This window comes from Stenella coeruleoalba (genome assembly GCF_951394435.1).
Source record: "Stenella coeruleoalba genome assembly, chromosome: 3".
Classification (NCBI taxonomy): Eukaryota; Metazoa; Chordata; class Mammalia; order Artiodactyla; family Delphinidae; genus Stenella; species Stenella coeruleoalba.
Genome location: NC_137148.1, coordinates 86,059,580 through 86,087,343, shown reverse-complemented (window position 1 = coordinate 86,087,343; position 27,764 = coordinate 86,059,580).

The window sequence follows — 27,764 nt, the reverse complement described above, 5'->3', positions numbered from 1 at the left end:
ATTTTCTTTACTTTCAGTTATTTTTCTTTTTAAAACCTTTTATTAGCATCTTGCAGAATGAAATTATTTTCCAAATACAGTTTAGGAAATTCTTCTGGAGATGAATCAGGACAATAGTGCATCTTGTTTTATATAATCATAGATGCGTCTTTTTCTTTTCAGTGGCTGTATTCTACAGATAAATATCTGAATTCCCCATTTGCCATTGCTGACATAAATTATTTCTTAATATATTGGTCAATGTAGCATACTAGTAGAAATAACTCAGTCCTGATATAGAAAACTAAAGTTCTTCAAAAATGTGATATTAAAAAAATTAAAAGATTCAGTTAGTAAAAACAGCAGTTTCTTACAACCACTAAATAACTACTATCCTTGATCATTTTCTATGTTCTATATGTTCAAAGAAGTTTGGAAAATTTGCCTCTACCGTGTTCTGACACAATACTGGAGTGTAGTCTTGAGCAATCCCAAACTGATTCAACATGTTTGTGATTTGGTGTTATTTGAAGTCCTTTCTTCACCTAGGATTTATCAGTAACAGAACAGCAGCAAGGCAAAAACCCCTTTAGGTGAATCTCCTGTATTTTTACCATTCGGTAAATGAAGCTATTTAGGTTAAGATGTTGGGAAATGGAATACAGGAAACCTCCAGAAACTGGACAGAAAGAAAGAAAACAAAGCAAACAAAACAACTCCATAATAGTCCTTTCATCACCCAGGAAACCAATCTTTCTTCATGACAAAATACCATAGCATCAAATTAGACTTCTTTTTTATTTGGTTTATAAAGGAATTGATCAAAGAATTATGAGTCATCTACTCAGTTGTGATGTTTTAACAAAGCAGGGAGACAAATAGAGAACATGTAGTACGGTTATAGCAAACCTAGAAATGCAATCTTTTCCAATGCTTTGTTACTCAAAAAAAGCTCGAAACCATCTAGAGCCGAATTATTTCTTCATTAGACAGAAAATAAAACACTACGAACTTCTGAAGCAAGGAGGTTCATAAAATTAGTTAGTAAACAAGTGAGTAAAATAAGTGATTGACCTAAGTGCCAATTTGGGCCTATATTTTGCTTTAATTTAGCACCTTTTCTTTTTCTTTTATATTTACTGGATTATTACTATATTGTATATCTATCTATCTCTCTATCTATCTTAGATACACACATATATATATACATATGCATCTATATATGTGTATGTATGTGTATATATATATATGTGTGTATATATATATATATATATATATATATATATATATATCCTTTAAAAAATAAAAATAATGTGTTTCTTGAATCACTTCTGGAAAGTGATTTTCCCCAGAGTTCTTTCTTCTCCTTCTGAATTATGGATATTTTTAATTCCAATAATCATTCAAGCTGGAAAACTTTAAATCTACTCCTCTTCAAATTCTGTCCTATCCCAACCAATGATACATGGAGCTCTTTCAATGATAGCTCTTATTTTTATTGATCAAAACTTTTTTCTTTCATCCTAACTCTATCTGACTCATTCAGGCTCTCATTATTCCTGTTCTGAACCACTGCAGCAGCCTCTCAATTCTGTCTTCTAACTCTGGTTTACCCTCATTTCACTGCAAACAAACATACACAGCTCCAAAGTCATGTTACAATACAGATCTCAACAGGTTAAACCTTTACTTTAATCTTTAATGTATCTTCAACTCCTTTAGGCAGAAGTCCAAACTGTAGTCACTGTTATACACACAGTGTGTTATTTTATGTTGCTAAGGCTTTTGCAGGCTCTCTGCTGGGTCTACCAGGTTCCAAAATCTCTCCTTTCTTCAAACTCTCGACATCTTTTCCAGGGAAGTACCTACTCATCATAAGGCAAGCAGCCAGAAAGTTACCTTTTGGATGTAATTGTACAAGACATGCATTAAGCAATTCCCACTTCTATACGTATACAAATAAAACAATACAATATAGTGTTGTCCCAAGAAGGTTATTATATTAGCTCATCAAGGAAAAGACTAATACTTTATTCATGCCTCAATGCCCAAGACAGTTCACTGTCTGCATTAAGGGATCTTGACTGTAGGTATTTATGTAAAAATGAACCATCCACTGGAGACAGCTGCAAATTTATTCTTTTATCCCAATTTCAGGAGCTGAAGAGTAACAAAGTAGACACTAACTTTGGTGTCAGACAGCTGTAGGTTTTATACCTGGATCTATCTCTAATTTTGTGATCTTGGTCAAACTACTTAGACTAGGTTTCATTTCCTAATCCATGTACAGGGGATAATAGTACTTACAGATTTGGGTTTCAGACTTATTTGTTACTGCCTAATGAGTAATAGCAGTTGTTGCTATTATTACTGTTATTAACTGGATTTCAAAAATTTCTTATGTATAAACATTTGACTACCTTGATATAATTCCCTTCCCCCAAATCTCTATTCAATATCACCCTAAGAGAAGTTCATCAATAACTTAAAGATAATTTTTGTGCATTTATTGTGTTAAGACCTTCATTTTATATTAGAAGTTCATAAATGACAACTAGATTTAGAACTTAGATCTAAATTTCTTTACTCTTTCAACTGCTTGGGTCTGAAGATATATATTTCTTATAGAGAGTTTAAACTTTTGAAATTCTCTCATATATAGAAGAATCATTTTAAAAACTCTCCAACTTTGTACTTAGATCATACAGATGCTTTTTAACATTAATTTGAATAGTTCTTTATGTGTTAATTATTTGTGTGTCCAATGACATAGAAAACCTAAAAGAAGAATTATACCTTATATACATTAAAACAATCTCCTAATTAATAGGTAGAAAAAGGAATGACAAATGAAGTTCTAACAAGAATTTTCTGGTATACATGTAACATTTTCTTGTATACCTAAAAGAATTTGAATCTATTGTTGGCTACCAATATTTTTCTATTATTCCCTAATTATTTATGTTTAAAGCTTCTGCTTGATGGTATTTCCCTTTAAATATAGTCTCATGATTGTTCTTATTTCTTTTTTTTATTTTAACATCTTCATTGGAGTATAATTGCTTTACAATGGTATGTTAGTTTCAGCTTCACAACAAAATGAATCAGTTATATATATACATATGTTCCCATATCTCTTCCCGCTTGTGTCTCCCTCCCTCCCACCCTCCCTATCCCACCCCTCCAGGCAGTCACAAAGCACCCAGCTGATCTCCCTGTGCTATGCGGCTGCTTCCCACTAGCTATCTACCTTACGTTTGGTAGTGTATATATGTCCATGCCTCTCTCTCGCTTTGTCACCGTTTACCCTTCCCCCTCCCCATAGCCTCAAGTCCATTCTCTAGTAAGTCTGTGTCTTTATTCCTGTTTCACCCCTAGGTTTTTCATGACATTTTTTTTTCTTAAATTCCATATATATGTGTTAGCATACGGTATTTGTCTCTCTCTTTCTGACTTACTTCACTCTGTATGACAGACTCTAGGTCTATCCACCTCATTACAAATAGCTCAATTTCGTTTCTTTTCATGGCTGAGTAATATTCCATTGTATATATGTGCCACATCTTCTTTATCCATTCATCCGATGATGGACACTTAGGTTGTTTCCATCTCTGGACTATTGTAAATAGAGCTGCAGTGAACATTTTGGTACATGACTCTTTCTGAATTACGGTTTTCTCAGGGTATATGCCCAGTAGTGGGATTGCTGGGTCATATGGTAGTTCTATTTCTAGTTTTTTAAGGAACCTCCATACTGTTCTCCACAGTGGCTGTATCAATTTACATTCCCACCAACAGTGTAAGAGGGTTCCCTTTTCTCCACACCCTCTCCAGCATTTACTGTTTCTAGATTTTTTGATGATGGCCATTCTGACTGGTGTGAGATGATATCTCATTGTAGTTTTGATTTGCATTTCTCTAATGATTAGTGATGTTGAGCATTCTTTCATGTGTTTGTTGGCACTCTGTATATCTTCTTTGGAGAAATGTCTATTTAGGTCTTCTGCCCATTTTTGGATTGGGTTGTTTGTTTTTTTTGTTATTAAGCTGCATGAGCTGCTTATAAATTTTGGAGATTAATCCTTTGTCAGTTGCTTCATTTGCAAATATTTTCTCCCATTCTGAGGGTTGTCTTTTGGTCTTCTTTATGGTTTCCTTTGCTGCGCAAAAGCTTTTAAGTTTCATTAGGTCCCATTTGTTTACTTTTGTTTTTATTTCCATTACTCTAGGAGGTGGGTCAAAAAGGACCTTGCTGTGATTTATGTCATAGAGTGTCCTGCCTATGTTTTCCTCTAAGAGTTTGACAGTTTCTGGCCTTACATTTAGGTCTTTAATCCATTTTGAGCTTATTTTTGTGTATGGTGTTAGGGAGTGATCTAATCTCATACTTTTACATGTACCTGTCCAGTTTGCCCAGCACCACTTATTGAAGAGGCTGTCCTTTCTCTACTGTACATTCCTGCCTCCTTTGTCAAAGATAAGGTGACCATATGTGCGTGGGTTTATCTCTGGGCTTTCTATCTGGCATTCCTATACACTAAGGATATACTCTGGCATTCCTATACACTAAGGATGAAAAATCTGAAAGTGAAATCAAGAAAACACTCCCATTTACCATTGCAACAAAAGGAATAAAATATCTAGGAATAAACCTACCTAAGGAGACAAAAGACCTGTATGCAGAAAATTATAAGACACTGATGAAAGAAATTAAAGATGATACAAATAGATGGAGAGATATACCATGTTCTTGGATTGGAAGAATCAACATTGTGTAAATGACTGTACTACCCAAAGCAATCTACAGATTCAATGCAATCCCTATCAAACTACCACTGGCATTTTTCACAGAACTAGAACAAAAAATTTCACAATTTGTATGGAAACACAAAAGACCCCGAATAGCCAAAGCAATCTTGAGAACGAAAAACGGAGCTGGAGGAATCAGGCTTCCTGACTTCAGACTATACTACAAAGCTACAGTAATCAAGACAGAATGGTACTGGCACAAAAACAGAAATATTGATCAATGGAACAGGATAGAAAGCCCAGAGATAAACCCACGCACAGATTGTTCTTATTTATAATTGTGATTATGAATAATTATTTTTCAGAGCTACAAGCTGCAATTTTACTACTACATAGAATATTTAGCATAAGAGCTATTAAGATAGTGTATAGTGTGTCTCAACTGAATTGCTTAAGAAAAGTCACAGAATTTTGTACACAAAAGCAAACAATTAATAAAAGAATATTTCACAATAGAAATTTTATTAGTGCTTTATCTATTTACTTCCTTAGTATTTTAAATATAAATTGAAAAAAACTCTAAAAAATGAATCTGAATATAATAAATATAATTCATAATTAAAACTGATGTTTGTAGTCGATGTGTGCCAAAGGGTAACCAAAAACATTTGTTGATTCCATACAATTAAAGTCCATTCATGATCTTCAAAAAAATCCCAATTAATTACTAAGTATCCCTTTCACAATATAAAAAACTTGATAGGGCTTTTCTGTATTTGTCTTTTATTTCTTACCTAAAATATTTATTGTGACTTCGTATAGAAATATCCTATGACCAGGAAAAGCATAACATTTTTATATGAATAAAATTAATCTTTGGTCTACAAGTAAAAAGTACATGAAATGGAGAAAGGACAATATTTCTAAATAATTGGAAAAATCATCTTAATAATCAGTTTAAATCATTTTTATACTTATTGTCCAGCTAAAGCCTCTTCTTTCCTTAAGAGTAACATAAATACTTGTTTGATAAAAAGTATGCATTTAGTGACCATTATATTTAAATTTATATAATTTGAAAACCCCACATGGTTTTCAAGGTTGAATAATCATAAAATAGATCTAAATTCTTACTTAAAAATAATATGAAGTGTGATTCAGTTATTGTACTGTTTCATTTTTCAACATTTTCTTCTCTAGTAGGCTACCATAGCATCTAGGTTTTCATCATTAATAATATGCGTTTTTTCTACTACACTGTTTTATTGGAGACATTACATATGACATTAATGAGTAGAAAGGGTACTGAAAAGAATGTTGATAGCTTTAAACTCTAACAGAAGTTAAATTTATTTGCTCCTTGCTTCAATTTTTTGCAGTATAACTGTCTAATAACATTATATAATTCACTTGTCAATCAAAGTTTACCTTTGTATTAGCAATATGAAATTCACTTTGAATTGCATCCTTATATATTAATGTTAATGTACTATCAGTAAAATTCTTACTAAATTTTAAAAAGATTATAATAGTAGTTCAATAAAGTGAGAAATTATTCCATAGCATTCCAGTAGGCAATATCATTGACATATTTAAAGTGGTGATACCTTTAGCATTGCGTTCATTTTTAAGAAATTATATTTTCCAACCATTGTTTAAGGTAAACAGTTGAACAAGCTACAAACATAAAAGATGTCTTCTAAAAAGTGGTTTTATATATGCAGTTTATTAAAAAAATAAAATGATCTTTAATATAGATTAATTGCATTACCCAGGCCAAATGATATTTTCTCTCAAGGACAAGAGCTTAGTTATGGAGTCCAAGGTTCATTTTGTTAGCTAAATGAAAATAAATTGGTGACAACTTAGAGTTAGCATCTAAGAACTCATAGAGGATTACTCTAACTTGAGAAGATTAAAAGTTCTTTAAAGAAAGAGACCTCTCTCACAAATTCAATCCTGGCACCATTTCTGCCAATCATACCTGTAAATCATTAGACACACAGACACATACATATTTGGTGTTCAGCCAGCATGCTCCCTTATTACTTCTGATCTGTCTTGTATTCATTCTGTTTGCTTTGTGCTTATAGCTTTCTAATCATTAAATGATTTTGCCTAGTATTTGTGTTTATACATACACATATATATGTGTGTGTGAAATAAAGATCACATATTGTGAAAATCTTTCTGAGGATATGGTTAATAATAAATGAGTATTGAAACTCAAATTCTTTCTAAAGTGATATCTATTAGAATGCAATTCTATATAAAAGGAAGTAATATAAATGTAATAAAAATTACTCTTAAACAGGCTGAAAGAACATCTTGAGTAAAGACAGAATCTATGTGGGCTGGGGAGAAGAGTCTGGAGAATATGGTATATACAGAAAACTTACTGAGTCATTGGCATATGGTGAATGTAAAGAGAAATATTTGGAGGTAACACTAGAGATCTCTAAATGTCAACTGAAGAGAAAAGTCTGTCTCTGAGAGGCAATGAGAATCATTGAAGATGACTGAGCAGAGGATAGGTATGATCAGATTTATGATTTAGGAAGATTTACATCATCCACACCCATAAAGGGTTTAAGTAGAACTTAGAGGTAGGAGACCACATTGTTCTCATTTGGCCTCAGTGGTCGTGAAGAAAAAATACGAATAAATTGAGCTCATTTACTCTAATTCCACAGATATGAGTTAGAAAAGTATTTTTCATTCTTGAACACAAATATTCTTTTCTCTGACAGCATGAATTTACATTTTCTTTGATATATATATGTGAAGAAGGTTGGAATAGTATATTCTAAAAATATGCTTAATTAATAGAATTTATGTTACTCATCTATGAATCTTTTTACCTTACTCTCCATTAGATGAGTCGGATAGATATAAACAGGAAAGAAAGCAAAATTAGTCATTCTTTTCAAATCTAGGATATTGGAATCAGGGTATAGTTGAGTATAAAGGTACATTTTGCTGCTGAAACCAAATAGTTGTTGGTGCCTGGAGATTTCACATTGTGGAAAATGCTATAATTTTTGAATTCAGTAATAAAATATATCAAGAGAAAAATTAGTATCTCAAAATATGCTAAGGAATTGCAGACTGTTCTCCCCAAAGAAAGCAAGTGATGTGACAATAAGTTCTTTCTGAAGCAAGAGAAAACTTAAAGGAAAATGTGCTAATTATCTTTATCTGGGAATTTCATCAAAGAATTGGCATGTGGGGGTTTGTTGTTAACATAATTCATTGCTCGTGTCCATGCTGTGCTTGAATTTTCTTCAGTTTCACTCTAATTATTGCTTAAGTAATTATGGTCAGCTATTTTAATCGCTTTGAACCCAAGGAAGAAAAAAATGTAATAGTAGTTGTTTAATAATATCTTCTGGTAATATAAGAAACAACATAGCAATAAAAGTTTTAATCATAAAGTGCAATCACAGCCCCACTGTCTTCCACTGTGTGTGCTCTCTTGTACCTAACTGGTATTGATGTAATCTATAATAGAAGAGCCAACTCCTCCTGGCACACTATTCTTTAACTATGTACTTCCATCCCATAAATCTAAAAGCTTTTGAAAAATTTTTTTTAATTTATTTTTTGGCTGCCTTGGGTCTGTTGCTGCCTGCAGGCTTTCACTAGTTGTGGTGAGCGGGGGCTGTTCTTCGTTGCAGTGCTTGGGCTTCTCGTGGCGGTGGCTTCTCTTGTTGCAGAGCACGGGCCATAGGTGCGGGCTTCAGAAGTTGTGGCACGTGGGCTCAGTAGTTGTGGCTTGTGGGCTCTAGAGTGCAGGCTCAGTAATTGTGGCACACAGGCTCAGCTGCTCTGCCACATGTGGGATCTTCCCGGACCTGGGCTTGAGCCCATGTCCCCTGCACGGGTAGGCAGATTCTTAACCACTGCGTCACCAGGGAGAGCCCAAGCTTTTGAAATTTGATTTTCAATCTTTCTTAGCTTCTTTAAATCTCTCAAATAGAATTTATTATTTCATAGACCTCTGATTAATATTGAGTCATTATAAAGCATTATAGGAGTAATGCTCTTCTGAATTGTGATTCAGATCTTATACAAAGAAAACACCTTCATTGCATTTTTAAAAATTAGAATATCTCACAATTTTTTAATTTATTATTTTTTAAGGGAATTTATAGATTTTTAGAAAGTCGCCTCTAAGTTGTTTGAAAGAATAACTATAGAAGGTTTGCAATGAACTATGCAAATATGAAGAGCCACTTTTAAAACTGACTTATAAGAAGGATCAAAACAAGCTCGACTTGAGAAAAACAAGCAAAATCTACTTATTGCGTGATCAGAAACAGTCAGTGCCCAAGTATCGAAGAGAAAGTTTGTTAGTCCTGCACATCATCTTCCATAAAGACTAAGAAATATAAGTAGTAATTCCACGATCCTGTGATTACTTAAGAACAAATGGAAGGTCCTATGTATGAACTGGGAAAATATCTGAGTCATGGGGAGAAATAAATTAAAAAGGTTTTCATTTAAAGGAACCTCAATAAAAATGCAAAAATAAAAGATAATATGCCTCTTTTTACATGGAATTTTAAAAGATTAATGTAGAAACAACCACAGCAGCCATAGTCTCAGAAAAGTCACCTTGTTTTCTAGTCATAAGACAACTATATAGCCGTATGTTCTATTCCATTATAAAAGTAGTAGTTAAATCTGGCCACACATTAGACATGCCTAGATTTTTAAATATCCAAGTCTGTGCCTCACCTATGGAGATTCTGATGTAATTGTTTTGGAATGGGGCTCAGAGACTGGCAAGGTTTCAGTGGCAACCCACATGATTCTAATTTGCAGAAAGGGTTGGGAATCACTGCATTAAGTGGAGGGAATGGTGATCCTGTTAGTTTATTCCATGCTGGGCATTGTGTAAACTCTTTACTTACATAAACTTATTTAATCCTTCCAGCAATCCTACATTGCAGAAATCACTCCCCTCATTTTGCTGATGGAACAAGTAGAAAAATTAAATAAATTGCCAAAAACAATACAGTTTATAAATGTTGAAACAAAGACTCAAACTAAGGCTATATGAATTCAAATCCCACACTCATAGCACCTTTACTCTCTAGTTTCTGCATCTAGGTTGTAATGATAGAGCAGTCCTGGTTTATTTCCTCTGCCCCTTCTGGACCAAAGGTGTCACATGTCATGACTTAAGGGGATTGTCTCCACTTCAGAAATAGGTAAAATGTGAAAAACCTAGAGAAGAATGTAGAAACCTTTTGCCTCCAACAGTGTCTGATACATAGACATGTTTTGTGAATTGCAGAATGTATTTAATATTTTTCTTTAAATTATTAAAAGTATAAATATTGGAAATTTTCCTTTAAAAATGAGAGTACAGATTCCACTTTAAAAGTTGTAAAATCTGTACAATTCTGGACCTAAACAGATGAAGGTCTTTAGCTATAAATAGGTTGTGCTTTCTCCTACTCACCATAGTTCCTGCAGATGCCTGTTGTCTCATATGCCAGTGTTTCTCATAGATTAATAATGTTCATGCAGTTAACCTGGGGTCTCATCAAAATGCAGATTTTGACTTAGCATTACTGGAATGAGGGCAGAGATTCAGCATTTCCAGCAAGTTTTTAGGTTATGCTGATGTTCCTGGTATTCTGACGACAACTTAAGTATCAAGGTTGTATACCACCTGTCATATTTACTTATATTACTTGACTTTAATCAATCAATTAATTTTGTGTCTCCCACTATGGCTATCTTTATGTAGTCTCACATTAACTAATTCACTCATGCTTTATTGGATAAAAATAAAAGCATGCGTTTCTAATTTTTTTTCCTTCTTTTCCTAGAAAAGTTGTTTTCTTTCTAAACTTGTCACATGGCACATAAGAAAGAACAAAAGTCCATTATGGATTTAGATTTTTACATTCCCCAGCCCAAATTCCCACGGGTGACATTAAGTGAACCATTTGATGCACACACACACAGTGTATTGCACTGCAAAAGAGAAACTCAAAATACAGAGAATTCTTTCTAGCAGAGTCTAAATTGACCTACCCCAGAATAGAGATATCAGGCTGGAGTTTCACAAGGCCTCCAGGGGTTATGCATTCAATTTCAACAAGAGGCCAGTGGCAAGATAATAGCTGCTTTCCAAGTGGTGTACTTGGTAGTCATGCCTGGGAGGCAACAAGTCCTAAACCTCAAGGGTCACCTCCAGGCAGGGGCTGCCTTCTTTTGCCAGAGACCCCAATCATTAAAATTCTCAGGCATGAAGACTTCTAGTTCAAAGGAGTCATTAGGGTTGTGTGGTCCCCCCAATAAAAGCACTTTCTATATCATTCTTCCTGATCAAGAGAATCCCCTCCGCACTTATGGGATAGGGAAGTAAAAGTATATAAAACATCAACAAACTGAAAATTCAGTAGTAGAAGCCACAAAAAAACAGTACACTGAACTGGCCCAAAGGGCCACATCCACTGGTAATATTAGTTTTTCTTTCTTAATATAAACATTTTTCAAATGCTATCAGTTGAATTTGGGTGCCCCCTTTGCCCATGAACCTAAATAGGATGGTGACGTGGATGCATATATACAACAGTGCCATAAAAGTTTGAGTCCCTTCCTTCTTCAAGTTTACCTAGACTAATCGGATGAGTGAATATGCCCTTTAGGATTTACAGGAGACAGGAGGCCATCAGTCCCATTTTACACCTTTATAGCTCCTGAGTTTGAGGCAAAGAGACTGGAAATGGTCAGGGTGAAATTTGAAAACAGTTCTATTCCAATAAGCAATACACATTTGCCTTTGGTTTTCAGGCAGCAAATAGCTCAATCAAATGAAACTTCAGTATTTTCTGTTCACCCCAAATCCCATTCTGGGCAACAACATCTTCATTAATGACAACATCTATTTCAGCTTCGGATACATCTGGATTCGATAGCCACAGCCACATTGCTTTTCATCTGTGTCCACAATGGTTTATACTCCTTGGCTGATTTGGGTTTGACTAACAGAGAAATGCTTCTTTTTTATGAAGTTCACATGAATCTGGTGAATCATCTGCTCCCTTACTAAAATAAGATATAAGTTTTCAACCAGTTTCAATATAAGGGCTAAGAGAGTTTCCAAGGTAGGAGGGATGACCACAAGAATTATCTAGATTTCTTTGGGCCACTTTTCCATTCTCCCTTGGATAGACTTTATGGGCATGGTAAATCCAATCTCGAGCAGTAGTATCCCAAATAATAGTTAGTACTTCATGTATTTTTTCCCATGGAAAATGGTGTGTCACAGGGATGTTTCCCTAAGAGAGTCAAAACTCTCTTATAGCAGGCAGGACACACTTCAAAAAACTCTGAGTCCTTTTAACATTCTCTCTAAATGGATATAAGTTTGGCATAATAGACTGTAGGGAATCTGGGGTGGGAGTGTGGGGCTCAGCCTTAAGACAACACAAACTTTGCCATTCTTCATTAATAAACAATAAATGCTCTGCCCCCCTTACCCCCCAAGTGAACAAGCCATTGTTCTAAACATTCACCTTCTTTACCCTTAGCAGTCGTAAATTTTTCTCTTTTCATACTCAGTGTAGAAAAGCATTTCTGTAACTTTTATCTGAAAGGAGACAGAACCTGGGAATTTCCTGGTGGTCCAGTGGTTAGGACTCCATGCTTTCACTGGTGAGGACCCGGATTCGATCTCTGTTTGGGGAACTAAAAATCCCACAAGCCGCACAGCCAAAAAAAAAAAAAAAAAATAAGGCTGACAGGAGGCAGAACTTCCCACTGCTAATGAAATTTTTGGTTCTAGTAGTTATAGTTGGGTGGGCCTGCAGCTGACCACCAGATAACTTACTGGGCGGTGAGTTAGCTTCAAACTAGGGCATTGTCCGTGAAGCTATCTTTGAACCTACTTCTGGCTAGTTCGCCTACAACTACCTTCCCAATTCTGGCCCATGAGTAGGCAATAAAATGGAAAACCATTTATTTCCTGGTGGCCCATACAAATGGGTCAACATGTTTGCTACCAATCCTATGGACTTTCCTCAAATCCCATTAACTGGCCCATGAGATCTTCATCCTTCCTCTTCCAGAAAGTCTTGTCACTGCACCATCCAATCCTTATCAACAGTCAAGAAGTGTGAATTGTCTGAGATTTTGTACTGCCTGTAAGCTAACATTTTCCTCTGTTACAGTCATGGATGCTATCAGAAACAAAACAAAACACGCCTGGGTCAAAAAGTGAAAGAACATTATTCACAACAGTAGCAATAACCAGAGTAGCAGCACTTTTACTAAAACCCTGAATCCCTATCCCCACAGGGCAATGTGAAGAGAGTCAAGTGACACCTGACATACAGTGGGTTGTTTCTGGAGAGTCTCCCTCAGCTGAGGAAATGGGAAATTGTTATAATGGACTATAAACATTCCTGCCCTTTGCTCTAGAGCATAATACTATCTCTATCTTCCAAAGTTGTTTACTGTATATTCTTGAAAGATAATATAGAGCAAAAGCAGTCAGTGCCTTTTGTGTCAGGACATGCAAATATGGGAGAGGCCCATGAAGAAGTATCTCCTTACAGAGGCAAGTCAGCTATATCAGTAAACAGTACATAAGAGAGAACCAAAGGCAAGTGTAAAAATAAATGTCAGGTGGGATAACACAATATCTCAGGCAAATTTTATTTATAAGCCACATGCCTAAAAGCAAAATATAGAGAGATTGAAAATAACCCTCATCTGTGAGATTTTCTCTTTTCTCAGTTGCCCACTGCTTTTAATGAAGGCCTTGGGAGAGGGAGAGGAAGTCAGGATGCTTGTGGGCAGTCCCAAGTCATGCTTCTGTTGGGTCTACTTCTTTCCCCTGAAGAGCTCTGGGGCAGACCTCATGTTATCATTCCACTCACCCCCGTAGTACTGGGCTCAGTCTGCTGTGTTACTGTATCCTGCAATATATTAACAGCAGGAAGGCAAAGAGCAAGGCCTCAACTCAAAAATCTGTTGTAAGACAATTCTCTGGGAATGGTGTCTTACCCTCCTACACCCCGCCTGTCCTCTCCGTCCCCATGGAGTTCTTGTAGTGGAGTTCTTGTAGTCTTTATTTTGATTATTCCTATAAGTCTGTGCGCCACAACTACTGAGCCTGCACACTACAGCCTGCGAGCCACAACTACTGAGCCCACATGTCACAACTACCGAAGCCCACGAGCCTAGAGCCCATGCTCTGCAACGGGAAGCCACCTCAATGAGCAGCCCACGCACTACAATGAAGAGTAGACCCTGCTCGCTGCAACTAGTGAAAGCCTGCGCTGCAACGAAGACCCAATGCAGCCAAAAATAAATAAATAAATAAATAAATTTATTTATTTAAAAAAATCATTTTCCTTCTGTGGCATCTCTAAGGTTGGACTAAGGCAAGGAATCAGCCTGACCTTGTGTAGCATCTTGACAGCTAGGGCATCTGTTTTGCTTTTATCTTTTTAGAGTTGTTCGTTTTTTTGTCCATTTTGGCTCAGAACTGATAAACTCATCTTCACTGAGTGATATTGAATGTCTCTCTTTTTACTTACTATGTAATTGGATTTAAAGCTGATCGTGTTAGGCATTAAACAATAAATACATTACTTTTTCTTCTTGCTTTCGTTATTGTTGCATGTTTGTCTCCCCACCCCAAATCTAGTTAATATCTTTTATTCTGTGCCATTTTACTCTGATATAGATATATGCCCCAAAACAAGAAAAACAGTAAAATACAATCTGGATTGAATTTCATGATAAAAGGTATTTTTAAAGCAAAGATTATAATTTTTTGACTTTGTTTGAATAATAAAAAAAAAAATCCCACCAGGACTCAGAGGCAAAAAATATACAAATCAATTTTCACTGCAAAGTAAAGGTGCTGTTACAGTGGAGGATTACTGGACCGAATGTCAGTATTATGACATAGTATGAGTGTGGTCGTGTTTGGTAATTGCAATCATTGTTGCTTTTGTTGTGGTCATCTATTTACAATGCTTGGTGTCAGTTTATTTATCTTTTGTAAAAATAAAATGCAGTGTGTGTGTGTGTGTGTGTGTGTGTGTGTGTGTGTGTGTGTGTGAAAAAAATAAATAACCGTATGGTATAACCCCTCATTTTGAGGCTAGTAAGAAAATGGATAAACCTGAAAATGCCCATTGTCTAAGACTGTCTCAATAATGACATTTCATCCAATAAATCCCATACATTCTCACACATGTACTACCCTAAAAAAAAAAAAAGCAAAGAGATTTTTTAACAGTCAAGAATTTTTTCATCAATAATGTAAGCTGCTTATTTTAAATTGTAGCACTATTACAGATGTGCGTGATAAATTTCTCCTGAATGCATGCTATCCCACAGATTTGAAACATATGAGTACTATGAATATCATATTGGCTCTGAAGTAGCACAGCCCTTATAAAAAAGCTTGGCAAAATATAGACTGTGTTTTATCTACTAGCACGTACTATCTCACCATTTAACAAGAAGATTATTATAGAAATAGAAGGAAAGACAACTCCTGACTTGGCTAAATTGTGAATTCACCATCCTCCTTGACTTGCTCTGCTAGGGTCTAAGTTGGACATCCAAGGCTACTCCTTTGCAACTCTGAACCACTCCATCTGGACTTTGCCTGGCAGTTTTACATGCTTGAATCATTCCTGATTTTATGCTTTTCAATAAAAATCCATTCATTCTTGAATGATCTTATCAGCTATTGTCTCAACCATTCTTTTGATCAAAGGTAGTTCTTAAGAAAGTAATTGTTTAAATCAGTGTTTCTTAAAGTGTGGCCCCACTGAAATAAAATTGTCAAGTAAGGTCCAGGAATTTTTTTTTTAACTAAACTTCCTACGTGACTCTAAAGTCCTCAAAGGTTTGGAAAGCACTGCCCTAAACTAGTTTTTCCTAAACTAGAGGAAAAAATAACAGGAAAATTATAGGCATCCATTGAAAGGTATAAAGGAAAAACATTTTAGGCAAGCAGGAGGAGGGTGATTTCCTTCCAAACATGCCAATATGTTTATCAACTATGACATCTGGGTATAATGTTTACCAGGAATCAGTTTAAAGTATTTAAATCTTCATTATAGATACTGTGAACTTATATAATTATTGTATAATTTCTATCTCTTGAATTCATAGGCCACATCACACTTGTTTTGGTATAAAACCACAAAGGTATTAGCCCAACTACCCTATACAGTGTAATAGTGAGGGCCATAGGTTTTGGGCCACACTGGGGAATACGTTTCAACATATGAATTTGGGGGACATAAACATTCAACCTATATCATAACCCCTGCTTTAAGTGAAATTCAGGCCCTTCTCAGAGGAAAATATTTCCCCTCTAGCCTCTGAAACCAATCCTCATTCTGATGCCCTCATAATCCATACTCAAGAGATTGACCCTCCCCACTATTCTATTTTAGCCACTCTTTATTTTGGCCATTTGGGGGATTTTATGACCATACTGCACTTTCTCTGAAGCTATGGTATACAGTCTTTAGAACTGTCCAAATAGTTTAGAGCCCTGTCTGCCAACTCATTACCATGCTATAGAGTACATTTATTTTTTACTGAAAATTTTAGAAAGGGAGATCTTGTTCTGTGTGAAATTCTTTCAGTCAAAGAAGGGTATTCAAGCAGTGTGTACGAGTCTCTTGTCCCTCACACCTCCCCATCCTTTTGTTTTAGACCTGGAAAACAGGTCCCTGTCGTGGGCTCCATGATTCAAACGGCACCGCATATTACAAGTGTAACAATAGTATTTAGTATATTATAAAAATTTAAGAATACATGAGTGACTTTTCACTCAATTCCAGGGCTAAAAGGTAGCATAGTTCAATTCAGTTGCTTTAGTGACTACTACAACCTTTAATATCCCAGAGAAACATGACTCCACATCTCTTGCCTAATGTCTTTATTTATTTATTTTTAACATCTTTATTGGAGTATAATTGCTTTACAATGGTGTGTTAGTTTCTGCTTTATAACAAAGTGAATCAGCTATACATATATATATATATATATATATATATATACACCCATATCCCCTCCCTCTTGAGCCTCCCTCCCATCCTCCCTATCCCACCCCTGTAGGTCATTGTAAAGCGCTGAACTGATCTCCCTGTGCTATGCAGCTACTTCCCACTATCTATTTTACATTTGATAGTATATATAAGTCCATGCCACTCTCTCACTTCGTCCCAGCTTACCCTTCTCCCTCCCCATGTCAAGTCCATTCTCTCCCTCTGTGTCTTTCTTCAGTCCTGTCCTGCCCCTAGGTTCTTCTTTTTTTTTTTTTTTTTTTGATTCCATACATATGTGTTAGCAAATGGTATTTATTTTTCTCTTTCTGACTTACTTCACTCTGCATGACAGTCTTTAGGCCCATCCATCTCACTACAAATAACTCAATTTTGTTTCTTTTTATGGCTAATATTCCATTGTATATATGTGCCATATCTTCTTTATCCATTCATCCGTTGATGGGCACTTAGGTTGTTGCTTCCATGTCCTGGCTATTGTAAATAGTGCTGCAGTGAACATTGTGGTACATGACTCTTTTTGAATTATGGTTTTCTCAGGGTATATGCCCAGTAGTGAGATTGCTGGGTCATTTTTAGTTTTTTAAGGAACCACCATACTGTTCTCCATAGTGGCTGTATCAATTTACATTCCCACCACAGTGCAAGAGGGTTCCCTTTTCTCCACACCCTCTCCAGCATTTATTGTTTGTAGATTTTATGATGATGGCCATTCCGACTGGTGTGAGGTGATACCTCATTGTAGTTTTGATTTGCATTTCTCTAATGATTAGTGATGTTGAGCATTCTTTCATGTGTTTGTTGGCTATCTGTATATCTTCTCTGGAGAAATGTCTATTTAGGTCTTCTACCAATTTTTGTATTGGGTTGTTTATTTTTTTGATATTGAGCTGCATGAGCTGCTTGTAAATTTTGGAGATTAATCCTTTGTCCAATATTCATTTGCAAATATTTTCTCCCATTCTGAGGGTTGTCTTTTCATCTTGTTTATGGTTTCCTTTGCTGTGCAAAAGCTTTTAAGTTTCATTAGGTCCCATTTGTTTATTTTTGTTTTAATTTCCATTACTTTAGGAGGTGGATCAAAAAATGTCTTGCTGTGATTTATGTCAAAGAATGTTCTTCCTATGTTTTCCTCTAAGAGTTTTATAGTGCCCAGTCTTACATTTAGGTCTCTAATCCATTTTGAGTTTATTTTTGTGTATGGTGTTAGGGAGTGTTCTAATTTCATTCTTTTACATGTAGCCGTCCATTTTTCCCAGTACCACTTATTGAAGAGGCTGTCTTTTCTCTATTGCATATTCTTGCCTCCTTTATCAAAAATAAGGTGACCATATGTGCATGGGTTTATCCCTGGGCTTTCTATCCTGTTCCATTGATTTGTATTTCTGTTTTTGTGCCAGTACTATACTGTCTTGATTACTGTAGCTTTGTAGTATAGTCTGAAGTCTAGGAGCCTGATTCCTCCAGCCTCATTTTTCTTTCCCAAGATTGCTTTGGCTATTCAGGGTCTTTTGTGTTTCCATACAAACTGTGAAATATTTTGTTCTAGTTCTGTGAAAAATGCCATTGGTAGTTTGATAGGGATTGCATTAATTCTGTAGATTACTTTTGGTAGTACAGTCATTTTCACAATGTTGATTCTTCCAGTCCAAGAACATGGTATATCCTCTCTTGCCTTATGTCTTTAAAACACCAGGTAAATGAAGTATGCCACTATAATGTTTTTGGTAATTGGCCCTGCTTTGGAGTGAGGGAAGATTTCGAGTAACACAGTGCTTATGGAACAAAAAAGACATTGATAAACTTGTTAATTCTTTTATCTTATACAGCATAAACGTCAATTATTATTATATAGAAAACTATTATTTCCAATTTTCTCAGTAATGTCAGGGTATTCATTTTCTTGTTTATGGTTTTGATTTCCATGTACTAATTTGTGCTCCGGAATTAGCCATTAGTTAGCACAATTTTTATAACATTTACACTAGTTGGCTGAGGATATTAAATAATTCATATTAAATAATTCATATGGAGCTGTATTTGTACGTGTGTACGTCCAATTGTCAATGGATGAAATATGACAGCAATTTTTTTTTTTTTTTTTTTTTTTTGCGGTACACGGGCCTCTCACTGTTGTGGCCTCTCCCGTTGTGGAGCGCAGCCTCAGTGGCCATGGCTCACGGGCCCAGCCGCTCCACGGCATGTGGGATCTTCCCGGACCAGGGCACGAACCCGTGTCCCCTGCATTGGCAGGCGGACTCTCAACCACTGCGCCACCAGGGAAGCCTGATAGCAATTATTTACATTAGCAACTTCATAGGCATTGAATGTTGAGATTAAAATATTAAACAAAAATAAAATTAAATAAAATATTAAAACAAAGAAAAGTGAGTTAAAGAATTTTTATTTAAAATTTCAATATGCATTCAGTATAATTAGTATTTGCCCTTAAATTTTAATAGATACATTTAAATTTTGAGAATATACCTGTTTTTTTTTTTTTGAGAATATACCTGTTTTGAAAACATGAAGATATTATTTTGACATTAACATGAGCATTAATTTACATTATGTAAAATCTCCAAATTTTGAGTGGTTTGAATACAAATACAGTTGTTAAATCCTTTAAGTTATCACTACTGATCAAATGCTATTACATGAAAATCCTGGTCATAACATATTTTTCAAATTTTTATGGATAACTATTTACTAATTTATAGATTATATATACTTTTTTATTTTCCCTCCAAACATCACTAGCCTATAAGCTCAATACTTAATAATGTGTTATTATTAATTTTCTTTGATATTTTGCTTACTTTTATGTATAAAAACATAACTTTACACATATTTTTCTATGTTGTAATAAATTATATTTGTCAGGGTTATATTTTATTTAGCAGTTAGCATGATTCATTACTTTTAAATACATGGATTCACAGTACTTAATGTCTCATTTATATTTTTGCCATGTCTACTACGTATGTTAGGGACCTACTCTTCCCCCAGAGCATGTCAAATGGAGACTCAGAAGTGAGAGTGGAGTGTTTATTGATCTAAATTGTACTGTAGTATGTGTATATGTGTGTGTCAGTGTGTGTGTATGTGTGCTTATCAGGTGTGAGAAGATTTGCCAGGGATGACAGATGATGGTAATGAGGAGAAAAGAGAGATTGTAAAATAACTTGATTAAGTAGCCTAGTTATAAAATCAAAACAAACACCATAACAAACACATTTTTTGAACTCACATTGGCAATGTCAGACTGTTTAATAAATTGGGTATATTATCTGGGAATTAATATTGACTTTTCCCCTATATTTAGGGTAGTGTTTTAGGTATAACTTTTTGTGGCCTTTCAAAATTGTCAAGAAAATATAGTTATAATAGCAAAGCAATCTGATATTGATGGGAAAGAGACTATTTTGCAAATAAAATTTTAGTGTTTTGTGAAGATAGGTTTCCTTTCTTCTCTCGAAGAGTCAACGTTTTTTATCAAATGAAATAGAATGCACTTACATTTCATCTCAGCAAGTTGTGTGCATTGGAACATTTAGGGGAAAAAATGAGGGAACGGTTGAATATAACTTATTTATTAGGATAGAACAATTATTTACAAGGAAATACTTACGAGAAAAAAAGGATAATTACTTATCATTCACTACCAATGGAGTTGCCTCTGCTTCCACTGATGGGGAAATGTTATAACTTATGTTTCCTGACATTCACTTCTAACTCTGCCAATCTCTCCCAGACTTCTAAATCTATCTCTAATTTCTCTATTGATTCCTGGGAAATTTCTGATGTGTATGAGGCACATCACGCTAATGTTTGTTAAAGAATAACTCAGGATCTCACCCAAATGCAAATGTGAGGGTTGATAGTCAGTGGGAGTTTAAATCACTTCAGAACTCCTGAATCAGCCCTATGCTGTGTGCTGTTTCTGACAATGCCAGTCTTGGCTTCTCATATTCCATCCAGCCCCAAAATAATACTTTGAGGTTTTCACCAAATAAACAGTAAGCAAATGATCCTCCATAAAATAATTCTTACTTTAATGTGTAACAAGATTTTGATTTTAATCTTACATATATTAAGGAAAAAATATGGCCAATGGATAGAGTATTTAATACCACTTCGTACTTATTAAAGAATCAGTGACTAAATGGTAAAATCAAGAACGTTCAAGTGCATTGTTTGATATTTTTCTCATGTTAAATACATCACAGGAAAAGATTTACTTTCATGATAACTTAGGTTGTATGTTCTTGTAATTAACCACCTTTTGGGAAGTCTCCCACAAATAGAGGAAGTTAGAAGGTACTCGTATAGGATTTCCAGAAGCAGAAGAAATGCTTCAATTTAATCAGAAATAGTTTGTCCCCAGTTGCCTGAAAATATGTTACTAGCAAAACTAACTCCAATAATTGTAAATTTTAATATCTTTGGGGATCTGTTTAATAATGAATAAAAACTCATTCTAGGACCATCTCAACTTTCTGGTTTCTCTGAGGCCAGCATTGTCATTAAATCTTAGTAAGAGAAATGTGAAAAATGGCTGTGTATATTCATTTAATTTATTTACATTGTGGCATCATCACTTTTAACTAAAGTTATCAAATAGAAACTTACTTTGCTGAGAATTTGGGGGAAAAAATATTTATTCTCAAAAAAACTCCAGGTTGAAAATTTAAATATTAGTGTGGGAATGGACATGGGGAAGGGTTGACTGCATTTTGTGAGCACTAAACTTTATCTGCCATCACTGACAAGGTCAAATAACTCTCTTAATCAAAAATAGCAAGAAGATAATATTTTGAAAGCTATTCTAACCTGCATTCTTTTACAAGTAGTACACTTTGTTTTATTTTTTAAGCCACATATCTCACCTAGGAGGAATTTTCTTTTCTGAATCTAATTCATTGTTGGATGTTACATTGCTACCTTAAGTTCTATCATCATGCACAAATAATTTAACTAATCAAAAGGAAACATTATGGAATGAAGAACTTAATAGTTAGTTGTATCACAAAAGTTTAAATAATTAAACTTTTGTTCCTTATAAGACCAAATATGAGAGAAGAGAATAAAGAGTCAAAAAGTTTGAGGGACTCAACACAGGCATCTGTTAGAAAATTGTGTGTCAAATTGGTACAATTATTATTGTCTTCTTAATATAACCAGAGTGTTATAGCCAATCTTTTATCAATTTGTTTAATAAGCATTTGTGGAACACCAAGCATTTCCTTGGCACTCTGCTGAGGATACTAGGATTAGACAAAACTCCTGTTTTAATGGAATTTTGAGCCTTCTGAGAAAAAAACGTATAAATCATCTTAGTTCATATTTGGGACAAGAGCAGCAAGGGGAAAAATACAGTGTAAAGTGAATATACTTCACATTGTACCTTACCTAGCTGAGGTGATTAGGAAAGATGTTCCTGAAGCAGAGACCTGAAACTCAGATTTGAAGATGAATTAGTAATTAGGAGAGGACTGCTACAGTAAGGGAGAGAAGAATATTTTTAAAGCCCTGAGATTCATACACAGCCAAGAAGACCATAGTAAATGGTTTTGACCTAAGAGTTTTGGGAAGCCATTGAAGAGCATAGACAAGGTTGTTATAGGGTCAGATTTATTTGATTAAAAACTATATACTTTGGATATCTGCATTCAAGAAAAATGAATCTGGATGCAGACCTTACACTCTTCACAGAAATTCCTCAAAATGGATCAAAGATCTAAAAGTAAAACACAAAACTATACAGCTCTAAAGAATAACATAGGAGAAAACCTAGATGACCTTGTGTTTGGTGATGACTTTTTAGATAAAACACCAAAAGCATGATCATAATCATAAAGCAAAGAATTGATAAGCTGAACTTTATTGAAAATAAATTTTTCTGCTCTGTGAAGACACTGTAAGAGAATGAAATGAAAAGCCACAGATGGGGAGAAAATATTTACAAAAAATATATCTGATAAAGGAATTGTTATAAAAATATACAAAGAACTCTTGAAATTCAACAATAAGAAAACAAGCTGACTGAAGAGTGGGCTGAACACTTTACCAGGTCAGCAAAGAAGAGTACACATGTTAAATAAGTACACAAAAAGATGATTCATATGATATACCAACTGAGAGATGCAAATTAAAACAACAATAGAATACCGCTGCACACCCATTAGAATGCCTGAAGTCTAGACCATCAACAACACTGAAGAGTGTGGAGCAACAGGAACTCATTCATTGCTATTGGGAATGCAAAATGACACAGCCATTTCTTTAGAGGGCAGTTTGACTCTTCTTATATGATCCAGCAATTGTGCTCCTTGGCATTTATCCAAAGGAAATGAAAATTTATGTTCACAAAAAACCTACATCCTAATGTTTAGAGCAGCTTTACTCATAATTGCCAAAACTTGGAAACAAAAAATGTCTGTTAGTAGGTTAACAGGTAAACTCTGGTATATCCAGAAAATGAAATATTATTCAGCACTCAAAAGGAATGAGTTATCAGGCTATGAAAAGACATGGGCGAAACTTAAATGCATATAATGAAATGAAAGGAGGCAACCTGAAAAGTCTACATACTACATGATTCAAACTATATGACATGATGTAAAAGGCAAAACTATGGAGACAATAAAAGGATCAGTTGTTGCCAGGGGTTGTAGATCTGTGGGTGGGAAAGATGAATAGGCAGAACGTAGAGGATTTTTAGGATAGTGAAAATACTCTGTTTGATACTGTTATGTTAGATACATGCCCTTATACATTTCCCCAAACCCATAGAATGTACAACACATGGAGTGAAATTTAAGGTAAACTACGGACTTTGGGTAATAATGATGTCAATGTAGGTTTGTCAGTTGTAACAAATGTATTATCACTCTGGTGAGGAACATTGGCAATGGTGGGGTGGGGGGCCATTGAATGTGTACTCCAGGGAGTATATGGAAAATCTCTATACCTTCCCTTCAGTTTTGCTCTGAACATAAAATTTCTCTAAAAAATAAAGTCTATTAAAAAAAAAAAAAAACCTATATGCTTCTGGGTTGTAGAGACTAGACTGCAGAACAAATGTGGGTGTATGGAGACCAGTTACAAACCTACTGCATAGTTCCAACAAGAGGGGACACTATAAAGAGATAGAATTGGTGAGATTAACGTACCTTAGAAAATACAAATTGAAAAGACCTAGTGACTGAGTAGTGAGATTGACACAAGTAAAAGTGTCAAGAATATCTTTCAAGTTATTGTGATGAGCAATTGCTTCACTGATGGGAATGTCGATTGCTTCTACTCTTTTTTGTAGATTGCCCCATTTTCATCATTAATTATCTTCCTTTTTCTAAAATTTAATGTTTTTTTTAATTTTTGGACCAGGGCTTGATTCTCAGCTCCCATTTTAACCCTCCCTTCCTTCCCCCACCATTTATTTCCCCCCCACCATTCTCTCTTCTTTTCTCCTCTTCTTTTCTCTTCATTTTTTTCTCTTCTCTGTCTTATCTTCTCTTTTCCTCTCCCCTCTTACCCTCTCCCTCCTTTTACTCATTATTAATCATCTTTTCTTTTCCTTGTTTTCTCTATATCACTCTATAAAAGTCCTCATCAAGTGTTATGTTGTCACAGGTTTGTCTTTCTGGAAATAGATGCAGAAATGGAACATGTCGGATATTTATTAGAGACTGGCACTTGTGGATCAGAGGGGAAGAGAGCAGGATTGGGCAGAGTAAGAAGTCAAACTACAGTGTGGGCCAATGAGACCCCTAGGAAACACCTGTGTGTAGAGGACCAGGGTTGTCCCATGGAGGTCAAACTTTTATATCTTCACTGTGGTCAGTTATTGGATGTCTGCTGCTCTGGGGATGTGTGATTTGGGAGAAGGGACTTTCTGTACCTGGCGCAGACCCTGAAGGAGCTGACAACTGGAGTCTCTCTGTTGAGAGCACTCCCAGCTGCTGGGTCAACAAGTCCTTCTATGAAGGAGCATCTCAAAGTAAATGTCTGTCTACTATACATGGCTTTCTGATAATGACACAAATATATCTCTACCATGGCTGTTCTCCTAAGCTTCCATACAAACTATTTAATATTTCTATGTTCATGTTTTATGCATTTCAACCGTACCATGTAATTCTTCCTCCAGTTTGCTCCTAATGACTTATCCAGCTTCATAAATAGCACCATTATCAGTTGTTCAAGCCAACGTCTTGGGCTATTTCATGATTTCTCCCATTCTTTGACTAGACTAAGTCAAATCATAATCAATTTATTTCATTTTTACCTCCAAAATATGCATCAGTCTCCATGTCCACAATGACCATTGTTTCAATTCACCAATTCACCATCATTGTCTCTCCCTTAGTCTTTTACAATGGCCTACTAATTTGTCCTCTAGGGTCCATAATTACACACCTCTGACATAAACTCCACACTATGGAGAGAATCATATTTTAATAAAATGAGTTGGATCTTTACATACTGCTTATTAAACATTCACGTGGTTTCTCACTATTCTTAAAATAGTATTCTAACTCCTTATTATAACTTCTGTGCCCAACTTGACACCTGGTCCCTTCTTATCTCTAAGACACCATCCCTAACCACATTTTTCTTCTATTATTTTCTTCTAGTCACATCGCCTACTTTTCTCCAATCAAAATTTGAATCTCATATCTACCCCTGTATATTTGCTTTTAAAGGTTCTTTTGCATGGAATTATCTTTCCTTGGCTCCCTGCATGTATCATTCACATTTCAGTTCAAATACAAACTCTTTAAATGTGACTTAACTGTACCACATAAACCACATCACCATGTTTATTCACTTCATTGCATATATCATGATCTATATGATCTATATTTATGGTTTTTACTTGTTTATTTACTCGATTCTCCCTTCCTACTCCCAGTACGAAGATTTTAAAGGCAGAAGATCGTGTGCCTTGTTAATTGTTGTATCACTAATACTTACAAAAAAGATTGCCTATCATATACTAAACATTCAAAATGTATTTTTGCCTCCATTAATGAATTGGCTGTGATCATGTTTGCTGAGATAGAAGAGGTTGAGAAGGAGCAGGTTTATGCCTGAAGATGTTGGATTAAGGTCTAGATATTGGGCATCACAAGTAGATATGTCCGATAGATAACTGAACACACGAGAATGTAACTTAAAAGGAAGATGTAAGCTGAAAATATAAACTAATCATCAGAGAAATGCAACTCAAAACCACAGTGAAATGTTACCTCACACTTGTTAGGATGGCTATTATCAAAACAAACAAACAACAAAAGACAGCAAATGTTGGTGAGGATATGGAGAAATTAGAACCCTTTGCACAGTGTTGGTGGGAATGTAAAATAGTGCAGCCTCTATGTAAAACAGGATGGAGTTTCCTAAAAAAATTAAAAATAGAACTGCCACATGGTCCAGCAATCCCACTTTTGAGTCTTTATTTAAAAGAACTGAAATCAGGTTCTTGAAGAATATTAGCACTTTCGTGTGCCTTACAGCACTTTTCACACAAGCCAACATGTGAAAACAAAGTAAATGTTTATCAAAAGATGAATAGATTAAAAAAAAGTGTAGTATACATATGTACAATAATACTATTAGGCCTTAAAAACATAGGAAATTCTATAATATTGGACAACATGGATGAACCTTGAGGGAATTAAGCTAAATTAAATAATCCAGTTACAAAAAGACAAATACTGCATGATTCCACTTATATGAGGTATCTAAAATAGTCAAATTCATAGACTCAAACTTTGGAATGATGGTTTTCAGGTGCTGGGGGAGAGGAAAATTAATGGGCGTAAAATTTCATTCAGCATGATAAATAAGCTGTAGAGATCTGCTGTTCAACAATATAAACAAAGTCAACTATAAAGTATTGTACAAGTACAAATTTGTTAAGTGGGTAGACCTCATGTTAAGTGTTCTCACCAAGGAAAACCCTGGGGTGCCTTGTATAGATAAAGCTTATGGGTGTCCTGGAAAGATTTTCCTGAAATCTGAAGAATGAGTAAGAATAAATTAGGCAATTGGTGGGGATGAGGTTTTTGGAATACCAGGAACGGCACATGCAAATTCACTGAGATAAACAGAATTTTGACATAGGGCAGAGATGGTACAAAGGCCAGTGTGATTCTATAACAGGTATTGATGAGAATAATGGCAAAAGAATAGACTGTAAATAAAAGCACAGGCTTGATATAAATGCCCTTATGGGTCTGAAGGATTTTATACTTTATCCAAACGACAATGAGAAACTATTAAACTGTTTTATATAAGTCAGCAATGTGTGTCTCTTTCTTTCTAAAAGATCCTTATGGCTTTATTATAGAAAGGAAATTACAAAGATAAATATGGGATGACCTGGTAGATAGTCACCAAAGACCATGCACATGACAGAGTAACTCAGAATAAGGAAGATATATAGAAATGGAAAAGAGAGGTCACATTTGAAAGTATTTGAGGAGATAATTTTTTTTTTTTTTTTTTTTTTTTTTTTTTTTGCGGTACGCGGGCCTCTCACTGTTGTGGCCTCTCCTGTTGCAGAGCACAGGCTCAGGACGCGCAGGCTCAGCAGCCATGGCTCACGGGCCTAGCCACTCCGCAGCATGTGGCATCTTCCCGGACCGGGATACGAGCCCGTGTCCCCTGCATCGGCAGGCAGACTCTCAACCACTGCGCCACCAGGGGAGCCCCAAGGAGATAATTTTGAAGAAATTAGTGATCAACTGTGTAGTGGGTGGGTGTGGAAGTGTCAAGAAATACTCCGATTTTCCATCTCGTTCAGCTGAAATTCCATTTTGTTTTCTACTTATAATTATACAAGAGTGTAGAGCTGGAAGACATGCCTAAATTAAAAAAAATAGCATCTAGAGGATATAGACATTAATTGAATATGGGCATGAATAAATATTACGGACTAAAGAGCAGGAAGAAGAAAAA